General features: G+C 41.1%; 1 long non-coding RNA gene across 2 annotated transcripts in view; it reads left to right on the top strand.

The window, feature by feature from the left end:
* The first annotated feature begins 9,717 nt into the window (after positions 1–9,717).
* The window catches only part of LOC111772703 (uncharacterized), a 35,059-nt gene continuing 25,323 nt past the window's right edge, over positions 9,718–19,453 (top strand). For both annotated transcript variants that reach the window (XR_011437580.1, XR_002806707.2), the window contains exon 1: positions 9,718–9,760. This is a non-coding gene — a long non-coding RNA (uncharacterized lncRNA). The remainder of the gene's footprint in view (positions 9,761–19,453) is intronic.

The following is a 19,453-nucleotide window of genomic DNA, read 5'->3' as shown; positions in this document are numbered from 1 at the left end:
ACTGGTTCAATCCCCTTTTCTTGTGACACCCTTTTAAATGTTGGAAGATATCTTGCACAAAGGAGGCGCTCACCAGCTGGTGAAGGCCCAAGAGTGTGGAAACCTCATTGCCTCTGAGCATTCTTTATTCCTGGCTGACCATCCTACTTCCCTATCTGTAACGCCTATAATGAGGATTTGGGTCACCAAACCATCCTGAGTCCTCAATCGTCCCCCAGAACTTCTCTGTTGAAATGTGGGGCAGTGGAACTTACAATGGAACGTGATGGGGAAAGAGCCACGAAGTCTGGGCAACAGCTTATAGCAGAAGTTTATAGAACCTGTGGACTCCGTAGAAACACGGCAATTAGTAGCTTTTGTGGTTAGCCGCTTGGACTCTGGAGCCAGACTGCCTGGGGGTGTGGGTCCCAGATCTGTCACTCATCAGCTTGGCTACCTTGGGCGAATTACTAACCTATCTGTGCCTCATTTCCTCATCTGAAAATTGAGGGATAGAAGTGGAATCTGCCTCCTTTGATGACTGTATAAAATTAACAAATTGATCCATGTAAAGTAATTAAAATGCTGGCTGGCACTAGCAGATCTCAATAAATATTACCTATTGTTACTCTTATTATTTTGTTCTCAATTTATTTGGAGCTTTTATGTTCTTTTTGCCATTAAATTAATTAGTTCAACAAACGGTTATTAACAGCTGCTACTGTATGTACCTGCTGATGGAGGTCCAGAGATAAATGAGGTTTCGTTGTGCCCTGAGGGAAGTTACAGGCAGCAAACACGACCTGAAGCCAGTGGCTTCCAGGCCGGGGGGAAGGGAGGCATGGGACCTCCATTAAGGACAAGTTCAGTCTTTCATCTCCATCACCTCTTCCTGAGGGTTTAAGAATTCCTGGATCCAGAACACTCTGCACTTCCCTTGGAAAAGAAGAAAGAGCTCCTTCAAACTAAAGATGATGGCATGAGGAGGTAATATTTTTGAATGTTTTCCTTGAGGAAAAAGAAAATTAACTTCAGCCTGATCCAGCTGGTAAAACACAAAGAATGAGAGCATCACTCATGTTTGGTTTTTTCAAGTTCCCGTATTTCATCGGTTAATTTTGAAGGTAAATAAAATCATGACTATTCAGGAGAAATAGATAAAAGCAAAATTAACGTGAGCCAAGGCATGTCAAGTTAAGTCCGGTGCAGATAAGGGAATGTTTAAGAGAGAAGTGTTTAGTTTTGCAAAACATCGTCCTTTGACAAGTGTTAATGGTTTGTATATGAACTAGCTTAAATCACGGATCACACCATCAGTAAAATAGAACTGAACTTCAAGTTGTTTCAAGTACTTTTTTTTTTTTTTTTGCTGAGGAAGATTCACTGTGAGCTAACACCTCTGCCAATCTTCCTCTATTTTGTATGTGAGATGCTGCCACAGCACAGTGGTGTAGGTCCATGCTCAGGATCCAAACCCATGAAGCCAGGCTGCTGAAGCGGAGTGCACTGAACTTAATCACTAAGCCACAGGGATGGCCCCCTGTTTCATGTGTTTTGAATAGTCCCTATTTGTGGTTTTTGTCCCTCTAAAGGAGCTAAGTGAGTGAGATTAAGCAGTTTTGATAAGAAAAGGATTTGAGAGTCTCCTGAGACACACTAGAATGCAGTGTGACTGCCAGGATGCTAGATCCCCATCTCCAACGATGATAAAGCAGAAAGAGATTGGAGCAGGTGCAGAGTGGGGAAAGGGGCTGCAAGACCACGTGTTAGGGTGTTTTCTGCCTTTGGCTCTTCATTAAGTGTTCAGGCCAATTTTTCTGTACCAGTTGGTTGCTTCCATTCTTTTTTGCCCTCACCTGTTTGTGAGTGCCTCCTTTGTGCAATATGCCGCCCAACATTTAAAGGACTGCTGCAAGAAGTCTTCTTGCGTTCTCGAGGGTTTTTGTTCTAAATAAACACTTGAACTGAGCCTGGTAGCAGTTGCATAAACATGACGGGAATATGGACATAAATAACTTTGTTATAGTTTTATTTCTTAAAGAAAATACATGGTGTATGTTTTCAAACTTCTTTCTCCCAAGATGCTGACACCTTCTTACAGTTGAATTTCCTGAAAAGACACTAGTTCTAAACAAAAGGTCAGATGAGGTCCTTTAATTTCAAGTTCCCGAGAGTTCCTATACACAGGTCAATTCTGTAGCACTTTAACTGGTTGAGGAAGAGCTGTTGACTGCCGGCTGTTTTTACAGTTGTCTTTCACTGCCTGATTCCTTTGACCCTTGAAGCTATCAGCTTTAGGAACAACCTGTAAAAACACTTTAGATTATGGGAGGTCTTCATCTGTAGATCTTACAGTGTTTGAATCGGGAACAGGGAATCACTTCATGTTGCCATGACTCTCACTCTGATCAAATTAGAAGAAACATATCCTTCACATAGAAATGCAGTATTTTGTAGTCTTGTGTAGTAAGCAGAAAGCTTTATCTTATCCCTAACTTCCTGTTTGTGTGCTGTGAATATTTTCCACACTGGGGTGATAGAGTCATGAAGCAGCAAAAGTTTAAGAGGTTGGATATGGTTGGGAATCTATCCACATCCAAGAACCTTGAAGTTTCATAAATGAGTGTCTGGAAAAGAAAAATTCTCCATTGTGAGCCACTGTGACAGTGAACGTTACCCAGATTTCATATAGTGGTAGTGCTGTTAGCTTCCATCGATTTAGCAACATCTAGAGAATAACGTTCCATGAAAAAATGGATTAAAATGCAGTTTAGTTGCTGTTGCTGTTGTCCCATTTTATTCATTCAGATAAAAATTATTGGCTCTTCTCTGAGTCCCACGCACTTGCTCGGCTAGTTTATTCCTTTATGTTTTTGCATGAGCCGATGTTTCTCTTCTCTTCTAATCTCTGCTGGTTCTGCAAATTCAGTTTACGCATCACCTCCTCCAGGGACCCTCCTGACTCTTCCTATATGAGTTGCATGGCCTTTCCTAGGCTTCCCTTGAGCTCTGTGCATCTCTCTAACATAACCCTATATCATATTTGCTGATTTCTTTGTTATTTTCTGCATTCCGAGCTCCCAATAGACTGCAAGATCTCTGAAGCAGGGTGCGTGTTATCTTCAAGTTTGTGCCCTAGCACTTAGCAGAGTATCTGGCATGTGGTAGAAGCCCAACGAATGGTTGGTGAATGAATGAAAATATGCATCTTGCCTTTCCTACCCTTGGGTAAGTCTGAAGAGAGATGGACTAGATTTGAGATTTTGTTGCATAATTAAATTGCACTGTCAAAATAATTTTTAAAGCTGAAAGGAAATTCAGAGATCAGCTACAGGAAATTGAGGCCTAGAGAGGTGAAGAGAGTTGGCCAAGGTCGTGCAGCTGTTTAGTGGCAAACTGGGAATGAAGCCCAGGTCTCCTGCTAGCCAGTCCTAGCCCAAATATGGGGAAGCTTAGTTGTTATTTCCTCTTAAAAAATACCCTGGAATCCAGGCAAAAAGACTTAGAAATCTAAAAATGCTCATGAGGAGACAGCAAATTAAAACTACTTAGAGAAATGAATCTAACAGCAATTATTCAAGACTCTGTGGGAATGCCAAGAGGAGGTGGCTGAGATGGGCTCACAGCTGATTTCTTCTGACAGAGCCATTGGCCTTCAAGCCAGTGTTTGCTGGTGAAACTCTAATGAGGGTGGATGTCCGAATGGGCCAAATTTAGCAACCATCTCTGTGACAAAGATTTGGGTTGAAAAACAAATGTCAAGTTCAAAAAACTAATCGATGTTTTTATATACCAAAGTCTATCAAACAAGGGATCTGAAATGCTTCTCACTTTTAATGTTAAATAATGATGGATGTCAAGAACAAGATTATTTTTGTTTCCTACCTTGTGATTTCAGAAAGCAGTCTAGCCTATTTCCAGAACAAGCCTCATAAAGAAAAAAAAAAATCTGATTTTTGGATGTGCGTTGAAGTTGAAGTTGACTAATGAGTGGTTAAGCACTGGGAAGGCTTTGTGAATATTTAGCAGAAAGTTGGCAGACTGGCACCAGTGACTTAGAATTGACCTCCAGGTGTGTTTTGTTTGGATGGCTCAGTGTTTTAACATGTAAAAAAATTTCAACATTTAAAAATAAGGAGATTGCCCATGTAAAAAAATTTTGGATTTCTGCCTTCTTTTAGAAAGTGAGAAAATCCAGTACATTAGATGTACTTTTATATTGGTTTCCTACGGCTGCTATAACAAATTAACACAAACCAGGTGGCTTAAAGCAACAGAAATTTATTCTCTCACAGTTCCAGAGGCCAGAAGTCCACAATTAAGATGTTGGCAGAGCCATACTCCCTCTGAAGGCTCTGGGGCAGACTCCTTCCTTGCCTCTTGCAGCTTCCTTGGCTTGTGGCTGTATCACTCTAATCTCTGCCTCTGTCTTCACATCAGCTTCTCCTCTTTGTGTCAGAATTCTCTGTGCCTCGCTCTAATAAGAACACTTGGATTCAGAGCCCACCCAGATACTCCAGGATGATCTCATCTCAAGATCATTAGTTATGTCAGCAAAGACCCTGAGCCTACCCACATCCTTCTTCTAAACTCTCTGTGATAGGCAGAAAAATGACCCCAAGGATGTCCATGCCCTAAACTCCAGAACCTGTGAATACCCATTACTTTTGCAAAAGAGACTTTGCAAATGTGATTAAGATCCAGAATTTTGTGGAATTATCCTAGACTGCCTGGGTGGGCCTAATCTAATCACGTAAGTCCTTAAAATCAGAGAACCTTTCCTGGGACTGTGTCAGAGAGAGATGTGAGGACAAAAGAAAGTTCAAAGGGATGCAGCATTGCTGGCTTTGAAGATGGAGGAAGGCGGTCATCAGGTAAGAAAAGCAGGTGGCCTTTAGAAGCTTAAAAGGCAAGGAAATGGATGCTTCCCTAGAACCCCCAGAAAGGAACACAGCTCTGCTGACAACCCGATTTTAGCTCAGTGAAACTCATGTTAGATTTCTGACCTCCAGAATGGCAAATAATAAATTTCTATTTTTCAAAGCCACTGAGTTCGTGGTCATTTGTTATGTCAGCAATAGAAAACTAATGCTCATCAAGCTTGCTCCTTCTCTAATTGGAGGATTGTGGTTGTGGGGCTTGGCCCTCACCATCCCTTTTCCTGATCTTCCCCTAGAAAGCTACATGGTTTGCTTCTTTATTCACTCAGATCTCTGTCCAAACATCACCTTATCAGAGAATCTGAAGCCAGGTTCCTGAGGGCTACTGTAAATATTCAATAAGGACATGATTACCCTTAGGCCATGTTCCCAACACAGACACAGAAGAATAGAAGTTAATCTTGTTAATTTACTATTTTCTTGTTTAACCTGAGGGGTGGCTCAAGGGTCACAAGGACTTACGAGATTGTTTTGAAGAAGAAAAAGAATGCCTTTAAGGAAGTTACAATTACCAGATAACCAGCCTCCAGCTGCTGTTGACCTGGGAAGTCTGGTTGCCCAAGGGCTTATCTGAGCTGATAGAAACATTGATTTCCCCTTTGTTTCTCCGAAACTCCTCCTCCCAAGCCCCTTAGCTCTATAAAGACCCCCTGCTTTCTTCTTTCATTCAGGCAGATTTGAGAGAACCTATCCTCCTGCCTTCTGTTTTGGCCAGTTTGAATAAATCTTTCTCTATCTCCAAGCCACTGGCGTCTCCGTGATTGCACGTCAGGCACAGGAACTTGAGACCAAGAGGTTCAGAATGAAATCCTCAATAGATCCCTTAATGTTAAAACAAAACAAAACAGAAACAAAGCAAAACAAATCCCATGATTCTTTTTATCATCCTTTATTTTTCACTATAGCACTTATCAGCTGACATATTATATGTTTAGTTGTGTTTATTGTCTGTCTTCCCCTGCTAGAATTTGAGCTTTATGAAGGCAGAGTTTTTTCTATTTTGTTCTATCTGTATCCCCACTGCCTAGAATGATGTCCAGCTCACAGTAGGGAGTAGGCCATCAATAAATACTTATTGAGTGAATGAATGGATGAATAAATGAAGACTCTCCACATCCCCTGAGGCCTGCCATATTCATGTACTTCCCTTTGATGAGATTTCCTGGAATTCTTCCCATCAATTCTCTTCTAACTTAACTAGGGTGAGGGTGTCCTGCCTAAGCCACATGCAGAGGATGTCCACTTGGAATCTTGTGCCCCTCTGTTTTCCTGTTGTCTCTCTTTCCAGTCCTTGACACGAACCTTGGGTGAGGATGTGCCTGTGGTCTCTGCACTGCCCACCTATACTTCCTGAGTAGTGTCTCTTTCTCTTTCACTCCCTGTTGGTGCTTTTGTTTTCAACTTTTAAAATACTGTCTTAATTTTAGTTTTCCCAATGGCAGACCCAGAAGCAAGGACTGGAGTGCAAATAGGTTATTTGGGAAGGTTGTCCCAAGGAACACAAGTAAGGAAGTAGGGAAAGTGAAGCAGAGAAGGGGTCAAACCTAATACAGAGTGCAGTGAGGAGGGATTGACCACTGTGGGCAACTGAGTTCAAACTCCCTAAGGACCTTTTGAGAAATATGTGGAATATGCTCCTGAATGGACCTCCATCAGAGACAAGGAAGCTGTGGTATTTATCCACTGACTTCTGTCCCTCACGGGTTGAGAGCTACTCCCGAGTGTGCAACATCCCTGGCATTTGTAGTCGTCCTGTAGACAGGCTGAACAAATTCTCTCAAGGTGCTGGAGAAAGCCCTCAGGAAGATAAGCAAAGGAGACAGGTACTTGAGAAGGGCAGCTGACAACCTGCCTCAGGCTGTCTACCTCTTTTCATTCAAGAACTGAAAGCATGCTTAGATTTGATTAAAAATGAAGTGGAACAAAAAGACTAGGCCTCCTTTCAGTTCCTTTGGAAGGACAGTCTTTTCCTGCAAAAGTTTTAGAGTAATTACATTTCTAACTCACGGGACCTCCCAGATTTATTCACAGTAAATACTCAATTCATGCAATTACAGTATGTCTCTCTTCAGTCTGAAAGGCACTCTCGAAGAAACAACATGGTATCAGACTGTGTTGAATATTGTGACCTAGCGTTTGTCTTCCGGCATGACTGAATGGTCAGTGACTCTTCCCTCACTTCTCATGTCCACTTGAAAAACTCTGTTTTATGGCAACCAATCCCTCTTTTTCAAGCAACTGAAAAGATTGCAGAAACTGTAGACAAAAGGGTCCAAAATTTATATCTGAAATGCAAGGGTGAATTCTTCAAGATTTTTAAAGTAACTTTTGATTATAGAAACAATATATTTTATGGTTGAAAATGATAAAAGTATCCAAAAATAAAAACAAGAAAAAAGTCACCTATACTCTGATCATGTATCTATAGTCATTTTTAATATTATAATGTCTTTATTTTCAACACACACACGTATATAATTACAGATATATTTATCCTTTCTTCTAAAAAATATACATACATATATATATAGAGAGAGAGACTTCTCTGAGAGAAAACTGTCTCTAAAATGTAAGTATACACTGGGATTCCCTGAAAAGGAACAATGCAAAGAAGAAGGGGGAACCCTAAACAGACGAATGGTCCTGGGGAGGGTGGCCCTTAGCTATGCATCTTCAGGTGCAAGTATAGCAGCTGCTCCTGATGGCTAACCTCATACACCCTTGGCCCACCTCTGAGTTCACCTTCAGCTACAGTGGACTAGTTCCTAGCATATTGACAGCCACCTACCTCAAGCACAAACCCTCTCTGCTTTCTGTCTGAGGGCTTCCTCCAGTACCGTGAGGTAGCCATGGTGGCAGGGATGGGGCTATGCGTGTGCTCAATAGCATGAGTTCATTTTCACCAAATCTTATATAGTTACTACCACTGATGGGTATCTGACTTCTTAGTAGCCAAGGCTGATACTGAGGTCTCTGAGGAAACCAACCAAACATTTGATGTCAAGTTGATTGTAACAGACCTTTTCCACTCTGGAAGGGGCAGTGATTAAAAATTATTGGAATTTATACTGATTCTGGTGTGTTATTGTGATTTATAATAAAAAACATGTGTTTGGTTTTCGTCCTTGTTTCTGGCACAGAGCTGGTAAACCCTTGGAATTTCTTAAGTGATGAGATCAACATGGGTGTCTTTTGTTACATTAATCAGGTGACTTTTAGACCTAAGGATTGTTGCTGGGGAGCCACCTATGTGATTCGAGAGTTGGAACTTTCAGTCCCCCCTGACCTATGGGGCGGCGAGAGGGGCTGGAGGTTAAACTGATCGCCAATGGCCAATGATTTAATCAATCATGCCTATGTAATTAAGCCTCCGTAAAAACCCAAAAGGACTGGGTTTGGAGAGTTTCTGGATTGATGAACATGTGAAGATGCTTGGGGAGTGGCACACCTGGAGAGGGCATTGAAGCTCAACGCTCTTTCTCCATTTCTTGCCCTGGGCATGTCTTCCATCTGGCTAGTCCTGAGTCACATCGTTTTATAATAAAACAGTGGTCTAGAGAGTAGAATGTTCCTCTGGGTTCTGTGAGATGCTCTAACAAATTGACTGAACCCCAGGAGGGAGGGTCATTGGAGCCTCTATCTGTGGCCAGTTGGTTAGAGGCACAGAGGCATAATGTGGACTTACGATGGGCATCTGAAGTAGGGAGAGGGGGCAGTATCGTAGGACTGAGCGTTTGACTTGTGGGATCTGATGCTATCTCCAGGTGGATGGTGTCAGAATTGAGTTGAATTCTTGGACACCCTGCTTGTGTGCATGAATTGCTTGGTGGTTTAGGGGGAAGACCCTCCCCCTGCAAGTACATGGGAAACTGGGTGCAGAACCCAATTATCCGGATATAGGTTTTCCCTCTTTATTTCCAGGGCCTCTTCCCAAGGACTTACAGAGTGTCTGAGTTACCAACGTGGGATCTACATAACATCCCTCAGACCAAAGGGACTATTTTATGGTGAAGTAAGTTTAATAATGGTCACATTACCATGGAATTCACTGCTTCTACCATATAGCACCATCATGCAGAATCTCTTGATTGTCCTGATAGAACTTTGAAATGGTGTCTCAAAGGCTCAGCTAAGGCCACAGCTAGAGGACAATGCACTGTGGCATTGGGGCACTGTCTTCCCAAATGCAGTCTATATGTAATGGAACAAATGGCCTTTCACGATTCTGTGTCCCCAAGAGCTGGAAGACATATGCTGGGAACCAAGAGGTGGCAGAGTCACCAGCACTCCCAGTCACCTGCTTTGGGGATTTTTACTTCCATCTCGGCAATTTGAGGTTCTGCAGGATTATAATCGCTAGGAGGGGGTTGGGAATGCTTCCACCAAGAGATATAAGAATTCCACTCAACATAAATTTACAACTATTGCCTCGTCATTTTGTGATCCTGATGATAGTAAGCCAGCAGGCAAAGAAGGAGTTACTTTACTGTTGGAGGGAGCCAACCTGTGAGATGTTAAGGTTGTTTCTTCATAGTGGAGGCATGAAAGTGTACAGTGTCGGTGAATTCACTATGATGGAGGTGGCAGCATGGAGGATAAGTCTTGATCCTTCCCTGTCCAGTGATAACTATGAGCAGCTAATTGTAGCAATCACAGCCTTACAAGGACAAGGTAACCAGGGCTCAAACACCTCAGGGATGAAGGTCTGGATCATCCTACTGCGAAAACTGCCTAGGCTTAGAGTGAGAGGAATCTAGAATGGATAGAAAGGGGGAAGGGTGTGATGGATTTCAATTATGACATCAGATCCAGCTGTGAAAACAGGAACTGCAGCTTATTCTGTAAGCTTTCCCAATTTTAGTATTTTTCTCTTTTTAGAGATTGTGGCTAGCTACCACCTTGAAGCATAAGAGAGTAGACTCATGGGGTATGAGTGGATCTGAGTGATACAAATGACAGACTGTAACAGATATGGTTGTTGTTTCACCCTTTACATTTATTTTCCAAGATAATCTTCACAGAATCTTCTGAAGTAGAAACCACTTAGCTTAGGAAGGCTGAGTACTGAGGTCACACAGCTGCCTAATGTTAGAGCTGTGATCCCAAACCAGGACTATCTCAATCAATGACACTTGAGATATTAAATGGAAGAAAGAAATACTTCCAGGATGGTGGAATAAGGACCTATGAAAATCCACTCCTCAAAAGAAGCAACAAACAATGGCAAGAATTTTCAAAATTAACTTTTTTGGAAATTAATCAAAAGTTTTCACAAATCTATGGAGTGTTTATTCGAGAAAAATGGCTGAATCTTGATAAGGACAGCATGCTTTGTGACATTTTAACTATCCCTATTCTCATCTCCCTGTCCCTGGCTCCATAGTAGTCTTGAATACAAGCAGCCTTGCAACCACAGCATCTAACAGCTTTGCAGTCCCTGAAAAGGGCAGACAGGTTTGGAGCTCCCCCAAAACTCCATGTCCAGAGATTTATCATGATTTGACCTGTCTGGCAGCTCCCTGAAAACCTCATTTATAGAGCTTGTCTTTATTCAACTTAACTCAGACCTTGCACACTGGGAAACCCCTCTCCCCAGGATGTTTGTTGAAAATAATCAATGGCAATTGTTTAGCATCACAACTGCCAGAGACACTGATACCAGCTGGGGATTTCCAAAGGGAAAATCTGAAGAATGAGAGGTCAATAGGGGACTTTGAAAAGCTCCAACATATTAGTGGGAGTCTAGAAGGCCACACACATGTCCATGACCAGGAAAGAGAAGGCTCTAATCTCTAGCCTCTGGCTGACCTTGAGGCTCTGTATAAGCAAGCAGTAAAGGCTAAGGCAGAATTGTAGATGCCACAGTATTGGAGTCATGTCACAACATACGTACAGAACTCTGAAAAGAGTGGGAAATTTATTGGTTCAAGACATCTAAGGAAATCTCTGTCCAATAATTAGTTGACCACTAAACTAACCGAGAAGGTACTTCAGTAGCTACAAGTAAAAAAGAATATAGATTTTACAGAAAGTCAGGAGAGTAACTCAGCAAACAAATATTAACAACAACAACAATGAACAACAACAACAACAAACCCTGGAGAGGAGGAGAATCTTATTTTGGGGATTGCAACATTATATTATTTAAAATATCCAGAGTCCAACAAAAGAATTATGAGACATGCAAAGAAACAGGAAAGTATACCCCATACAAAGGAGAAAAAGGAATCAGTAGAAACTGTCCCTGAGGAAGTCCAAATGTTGGACTTACCTAGACAAAGAGTTTAAGTCAGTTATTTGTATTTGTTCAAAGAAGTAAAGGAAACAACATCTAAAGAATTAAAGGAAAACGCAAATGCAAAGACTGCATTGTATGACTCCATTTATATCAAATGTCCAAGAGAGGCAAATCCATAAAGATGGAAAGTAGATGAGTGGTTTCCAGGGCTTGAGGTAAGAAGGGAATGGGAGTGACTGCTTATGGGTCTGGGTTTCTTTTTGGGGTGATAAAATGTTCTTATACAGTCACACACCACATAATGACATCTGGTCAATGATAGACTGCCTACATGAAAGTGGTCTCCTAAGATTAGTACCATACATCCTAGGCGTGTAGTAGGCTATACCATCTAGGTTTGTGTAAGTGCATGCTGTGATGTTTGCACAATGACAAAATCACCTAACGATGCATTTCTCAGAACGTATCCCCATCGTTAAACAATGCATGACTGTAATTAGATAGTGATGATGATTACAGAACTCTGTGAATATAGTAAAACTGCTGAATTGTGCCCTTTAAAACAGCGAATTTTATCTGGGCATGGTCTTACATGCCAAGATCACATAATTTGCTATCAAATTGTTGAGCTGCCAAGCTGAGCATATAAAATCATTGGAGCATATAAGTGCCATCAAGGAATCAAAGTATTCCAGCTTATGTTTTTGAAAACGTATCAATACTTTTCTGAATTTCCCACACCCTATCGTGCTTTATATCTGATCTCTTCACTTTCTAAACACATTTGCTTGTATTTTTGAAATTTATGAAGATTCTGTTCTATTTTGTATCTACATAATTAATATTTAGTTGAGTCTTTTCAGGTGAATTCTTCAGGCAAATTGACCTTTCTACACCTCCCCTTCCACATCCTCCCAATCCTACAGCCCCTTGATGTAGAAATCTACATCATCTCCAGCATGTGTCTGGGGCTCCCTTCAGCATCTCCCAGAAGTATCTGAACAAATGAGTTTATAAGTTGACATTTGGGCCTAGAGTAAGCTTGAAAAGATGCCAAAGGCGCTTGCCTGAATTAAAATCATGGCATTAGCAAGAAATGATTTTTCCTAAGGAACTCAGACTTGATTGACAAGGCTTCCATACTTAAAAGGAAGATATTTTTGCTCTGGGAAATGGCTGTGTGATGATGAGCCAACATGAGACTTGCATGATTAAGGGAACTTAAAGAAAAGTTTAGGTTGAAAAAAATCTGTAGGGTTTTCTCTCCCCATTCCCCATCCCGGTATATTTTATACAAATTATATGGAGTCTAGTAAACATTCAACACTTTATAAGGAAAACAGGTTTTTCAAGCTGAATAGAAGACAATCTACAGTTTTATAAAAATGATTCATTTCAAGTCTACTATTTGTTATAGTCCAAAGAAAGTTTCAAAATGTCCCAGTAGATTTAAACAGCCTTTTGCTTGTAGAACATGGAATACCAATGTTTTTGGACTGAATTCTTATAAATATCTATTGGGGTTTTCGGAAAGGAAAAGGAATATCATCTCCTATGATCACACACATTTAGGGAATAAATAAACAATGGAAGGGAGCCAGTAGACTGGAGGATTCTAAAAGAAACCCAGATAATGATCACCACCGTGGGTCGTACATCTGCGGGAGAATAGAATAACGCTGGGGTCAAGCCCATTCATCCTGGGCCACAGTTGGACTTCTCAACATGACTGAGCTTGAGATTGAACTCATGTGTGGCCAGATGACCATGGAAACTCGCATTCTGGGCATGGCTTTTGTACAAGCTCACCAAGTTTCGAGAAAACGCCTTTTTCCCTCTACTCTGAGCTGTCAGTCTTGTTGTCGAATATGATGTGTCTTGTTTAACTTGGGGGACGATTACTTACGGACTTCTACTAGTATCACATGAAGACTTCAGTATCAAACACAAGCTTCTGTGGGGACCTTAAAATGTGACCTGAGGTAGAATATTCAACACTATGAGCGGGTTCATGTGTTACTAATGTTCGTATGTTAACACATTTCATGTTACACATTAATGATGACGGTGATATCTGTGTAGAGCATTTCAGAATTTACAAGGAACTTTTACAGATGTAATTTTGCTCAAATCACACAACAAGCCCGTGAGGTATTCAGGGCAGTCATTTTGTCTTCATTTCACACATGGGGAAACTGAGGCTCAGCAGAGTTGAACGCTCTGCTTGTTACTAGTGGATCCAGGCCGGGACCCACAAAGTTTTGCACAACCATGTTCTCGATTTGGTCTGTACATCAGAATAATCTGGATACTGTTAAAAAAAGGTACTCATGCCCTGGCTGAACCTCAGACCAGTGAAATCAGAATGACTTGGCATGAGACCCACGCCACAGTATTTGTCACAGCTTTTCAGATAACACCAATGTACAGCCAAGTTTGAGAACCATATTCTACAATAGTGTGTTTCCTCCTTAAGGGAAAAGTGGCATTTAGAAACTTTGATGTGCAACAGGCCAAAATGTCACACTACGAAGAGTTTGAGATGTTCATTGTTTTATTTAACCATTACTTATTGAGAATCTTCTATGTGCCTTGTGGCACTATTCTAGAAGATACCACAGTGAACAAGGCAAAGTTCCTGGCGGTCTTGTTACTTCACTAGCGTGATTATCACCTTGGCTAGGCAAAGTGACATTCTCTAATGGTGCTTAATCTTCCTCACTCTGGTACCACTTCTTACATGATCTTGATGCTGATCACTTTCTTCCTACATGGATTCAGAGCACCATGACAACAGTGGGATGCATAAACACTAAGAAATGTTCCATTGTGTAAAGATGCATGTGAAAAATTCCACCCAGAGTTCAGTATAAAGAAAAAAAGCCTTTCTTCTGCTACCTCATATGCTTCCTTTTGTTAGATAAGGGGAGCCATGTAATCCATCATGCTCTGCTTTTTGACCTGGCTGCTAGAAGGCTTGGAACTGTTTTATGTACAAGTCTGGTTGGTTTCCTTCACTGCATCTCTTCTGGCACATTTCCTCTGTATCAGTGAGAGTCTTGACCCTCCTTACACTTAAACATAGTCATTGTGGAGTGTTTAATGAAGGTCTGGGGAGGGCGAAGGGAAGTCAACCAGTTATAGCGGAATGTCCTGGAGCTAGCTGCAGCTGGAAGCAAGCCGTGCCTGCCTGGGCCTGGAGGAGAAATGAGAGGCAGTAGTTGCTGGAACATGGAAGGAGCTTGCAGCCGCAGGAGAGGGCTGACGGACAGGAACTGTGGCTGTTGGTGGAGGACCACAACCCCTGCCAACCCAAAACCCCACAGGGAAGGAGCCTGGGGCAAATACCCCAACATCTTTCTCTTCTTGACCTTCAATCCCTTGCCAAGGATGGCCATTGGCTAAAACAGACAGAAAACAGAGGGCAAAGAAGCAACTGATAGACTCCACAGAGGTCAGTGTCCCAGGACACAGAGCAGGGTGAAGGGTGGATCTGGAGAGGCAAGCGGAGACTATCCAGCACCCCATTGTCACTAGGCAACGAGCCCTGTCCTTTAAGCGGCTTTTATTACAACTGTGTCTTTTACTGTTTGCTACTTATCTCATGTTATTTTTTAATTTAAAACTAGACTGAGTATAAAAAAAAGTGGTTGAAAGTTTAGAAACGGCAATAAAACCCTAAGATAACAACTTTTATCATGTTTGGGAAAATACATAAGGGAAATATAAGACCATCACCATCTTTCTACATGTCCATATTCAGATTTTAGGAATTCTTGAGGGAAATAAGCCAACACAGTCATCTTCGAGAGTGAATCACGTCTCTTTGTACCTCTCACAATCATCCGCTTCATCCATATATCTTAGGATAAACTAGAAAGCTGCTTTTTTCTGACAGATCTGCTTGTTGCTCTTTAGAGATTTGTCATGTTTTTTAAACTCAACTACAAAAGTCCAGGACACCATGTGTCATTTCTTTTTTCTCTCTCTCTTTTTTTTTTACGTTCTTTGTTTAAGATTTTGAAAACATAGAAAGTACAAGAAGAATATAACAATTCCCCAACTCCATACGGGGCGATAACCACTATAAACACTTGAGCATACTCTCTTTATGTGTCTGTTTATTTATTGGTTTCTTTTACCACCACAACCACCAGCACCACCACAGCACTTAAAAAGAGCTTGGCACTATTCTCAGCACTTCACCGTATAACATAGGAACTCTTATGATCATTTTACAGATGAGGAAACTGAGGCGGACAAAGGTTATACAATTTGCCCAAGGCAAGTAAGGGGTGGAACTGGGATTTGAACACTGCACTTAAGGGCTCACACTGCAAGTAACAAAACACTGTGACATGACGTCAGTTAAAAATAGGAGCAGCTGGGGCCAGCCCCGTGTCCGAGTGGTTAAGTTTGCGCACTCCGCTTCGGCAGCCCAAGGTTTCGCTGGTTCAGATCCTGGGCATGCACATGGCACCACTCGTCAGGCCACGCTGAGGCGGCGTCCCACATGCCACAACTAGAAGGACCCACAACTAAGATATACAACTATGTACTGGGGGCACTCGGGGAGAAAAAGCAGAAAAAAAAAATTTAAAAAAAAGATAAAAAAAAAATAGGAGCAGCAGAAAGAAAAACAAGGGTAAGACCATAAGATGGAACCAGGGATTGATTAAAAATTCCAAACCATGAAAACCTTTATCCTTGCCTCTGGCACTCCACAAAGTTTGCTGTAGGTGTGTAGGCTACTAATTCCCAAAGGGGCCTGGTCAGTTACAAAATACTTGGTGTTCATAAGATTAAAAACAGATCTAATAGTCGACAGAAATACTGCTATTGTTGATATTATGACCTGGCAAAAGTAATCTTATAAATATTTGGCCATTGTGTGATGTAACTAATGATGTTATTTATTTGTTTGTTTATAATTTCATTGTTATTAAGTACCTACTCTGGTCCAGGCTTTGTTCTGGGTGCTAGCAATATAGTAGTTAATAAGATAAGTTTTTGTGTTAGGGATCTTAACGTTATAGTGGAAGAGACAGACAATATGCAAGTAAATAGATTAATAATATATCATTTCACATAGAGGGAGAGTGCCAGAACAGAGAAGAGAAGGCCTGCTTCAGCAACATCCCAAATGGGGCAAATGATGAATTTTGTGGTCTGTTTTGTAGCATCCCTCAATAAAGACCACGTAGAATTCAGAAAAGGCAATTACGTGGGTGACCAGTACAATCTTTGAGCAGTCTGATTAATCTATAGATCAATCTAAAGGAAGATAGGTGGACGTCATATCCTGTAATTAATCATTTGTAAATATAGTTTGTAAATAATGGGGTTCTTTTTTGTAATTTGTAAGTAATGTTTTTCCTCCAAGGATTGGTAAGTATTGGGTAGTATAGTGGTGAGGTCTACCACTAATGAGCACCTGGAGTTAAATATGGAACAGTGGTTCTTAAACTTGAACTTACATCAGAATTCCCAAGAAGGCTTATTAAAACCTAGGTTACCAGCCCACCCCAAGAGTTTTTGGTTTAGAGGGTCTGGGGTGGGGCCCAATAATTTGCATTTCTACTAAGTCCCCAGGAGATACTGCTGCTGCTTCAGGGACCACTCTGTGAGAGCCACTGATAAAGACCCGTGGGTCTTGGGGCCCGGCCCCATGGCTGAGTGGTTTAATTCACGTGCTCTGCTTCATTGGTGCAGGGTTTTGCTGGTTCGGATGTTGGGCGTGGACATGGCACCGCCCATCAGGCCATGCTGAGGTGGCATCCCACATGCCATAACTAGAAGGACACACAACTAAAATATACAACTATGTACAAGGGGGACTTGGGGAGAAAAAGCAGGGGAAAAAAAAAAAAGATTGGCAACAGTTGTTAGCTCAGGTGACAATCTTTAAAAGAAAAATAAAATAAAATAAAGAAAGACCCATGGGTCTTAAGAGACAGTTTGGGTGGTGATCCTGGTGGGGATTGCAGGAGTCGGGGTGGAATACCGAGGGTAGGGTTGAAATCCTCTTGGAAAGACTAGGTGGTCTAAGCTAACCCGCCTTTTCAGGAAGCCATTCTATCTCCATTTAGAAGTGAGCTGAAGAAGTCCTGGTTCGCAAGTAGGACCGGGCTTTTCCCTGGGGAAATTGTTTCTAAAGGGCTACAAAGAACAGACAAATGGGTACTTGAAGCTTCGCTTTCTATTCCATTAGCCTGGCCAAAATTGTTTCAGCCTGCAGAACTTTCAGGAAGATGCAAATGAAACATGTGTATTATATATAAATTTTATACTGGTAAAAATATATCACAGTCATAAAATTATATTTTATACTGTTAAAAAAACCCTTAAAATGTTCATGAGACTTTTCCAAATTAACTGTAAATATCATTTTAATAGATACATAACATTCTATCATGTGATTATGTGTAATTTACTGAACCAATTTCCCTTTTGGAGATTTCCACTGTTTTTGCTCCTACAAATAATGGTATAATGAATACCTGTGCACATAGATCTTTGCCCACATTTCTAATTATTCTAGATTTCTTGAAGTGGAACTTCTGAGTCAAAATGAACATTTCTAATGTGCTTGAAACATATTTCCATTTGTCATTTCTAATTAAGAGGTATTTAAATGTGAATACTGTTGCAAGCACAGCATGACTTTGACTTTCTTCTTTGCCATTTGAATGAGACTAAGCCTTCTTGTTCTCAAAAATAGTAGGCATGTGATTCATCTAGAAGGAAATTTCACATCAAAGTCTTGAAAGAAAATTTTTGAAAGTCTCTTTGAAGAGGCAGCCAATGGAAAACTCTGCCACCCGTTGCAAGGCAAAATTTCCTAAAAAGCATCTTTAAACATCTCTTTCTCCCCAGAGTTGCATCTTTATAGCAGCTGCTTCCCTGCAACATCTCTCTCTCTGTCTTCCTCTCCAAACGCAGCTGATCTCACTCACCTTGTGCTTCCACCTTCTAAACCTGGGTCCACAATGCTCTCATGTAAATAAATGTAAGCTCTTCAGCTTTTTTAAAGTTAGTTTCCAGGGGCCAGCCCCGTGGCCCACTGGTTAGGTTTGCACGCTCCACTTCAGCGACCTGGGGTTTTGCTGGTTCGGATCCTGACCGGCGACATGGTACTGCTCATCAAGCCATGCTGAGGCGGCATCCCACATGCCACAACTAGAAGGACCCACAACTAGAAATATACAACTATTTACTAGGGGGGCTTTGGGGTGAAAAAGGAAACATAAAATCTTAAAGTTCATTTCTAGCCCTAACCTTGATTCCTGAAATTGACCGAGGAAGGAATTCTCTTTAGGAGGGGTTGGAGGGGAAGCCTTATGAAACCCTTAGGAATGCACTGTAGCCTGGCATTGGTCCAAAGTTGCCACTTAACTTTGGCCTTGGCCCCCACTGTTGGAAGGCTGAGGAGCCAAATGCTCCTTCAGTATTGTTTCTGGCCTCCCTGAACTTGTGTAGCCTCAGTGATTGTGTGATCGGGTAAGTTTCAATCACGTCTATCATTTTTAATCATCGACCAAGTCAACCATATGAACACTGTGTGTTAGTCAAATTTATTAGCATTTGAATACTAATTTTTAAATATAGGTCAGCATTGTTGCAGTAACTTGGAGTGAAAATCTCTTTATGTGTTTTGTATGTTGCAATTCTATTATTTCTTTGAAGTACGTGTACACTTACTAATTTCAAGAGTATAATATTGCAATAATTACTGATTGTTGTAAAAGCTAACTATATATACAAAAATAAGAATTTTCAAACAATTAAATAGGCAAATTGATTCACTGTCAGTATAAACATTAAGAGGATGCATTAGCTAGACAAGTTTAGGAAGAACTTTATATCCTTTTTTAGCCAACAAGTCCTCATAAAAGTTAAAATAATAATACAAGGCTGAATAATAGACCTCAGTTTTTATCATAATTAGAGTCTTTGTGGAATCATTTGGTGTACTAGCATTCTTAACATTAAACAAAATAACCTTAAAGAAATTACTTAACTTTGAGTGACTTAATCTTATCTAGGCAATGACTTTTTCAAAAAAGAGAACTTTTTATGGCGCCAGCCTGGTGGCATAGTCATTAAGTTCACGTGCTCTGCCTTGGTGGTCTTTGGTTTGAATCCTGGGCATGGACCTACACACTGCTCATCAAGCCATAGTGTGGTGGCATCCCACATATAAAATAGAGGAAGCTTGGCACAGATGTTAGCTCAGGGCCAATCTTCCTCAGCAAAGAAGGAAGAATGGGAACAGATGTTAGCTCAGGGCCAATCC

This window comes from Equus caballus, chromosome 3 (assembly GCF_041296265.1).
Source record: "Equus caballus isolate H_3958 breed thoroughbred chromosome 3, TB-T2T, whole genome shotgun sequence".
Classification (NCBI taxonomy): domain Eukaryota; kingdom Metazoa; phylum Chordata; class Mammalia; order Perissodactyla; family Equidae; genus Equus; species Equus caballus.
Note: the sequence above shows the minus strand (reverse complement) of the source record. Positions and strands in the feature narration are given on the sequence as shown.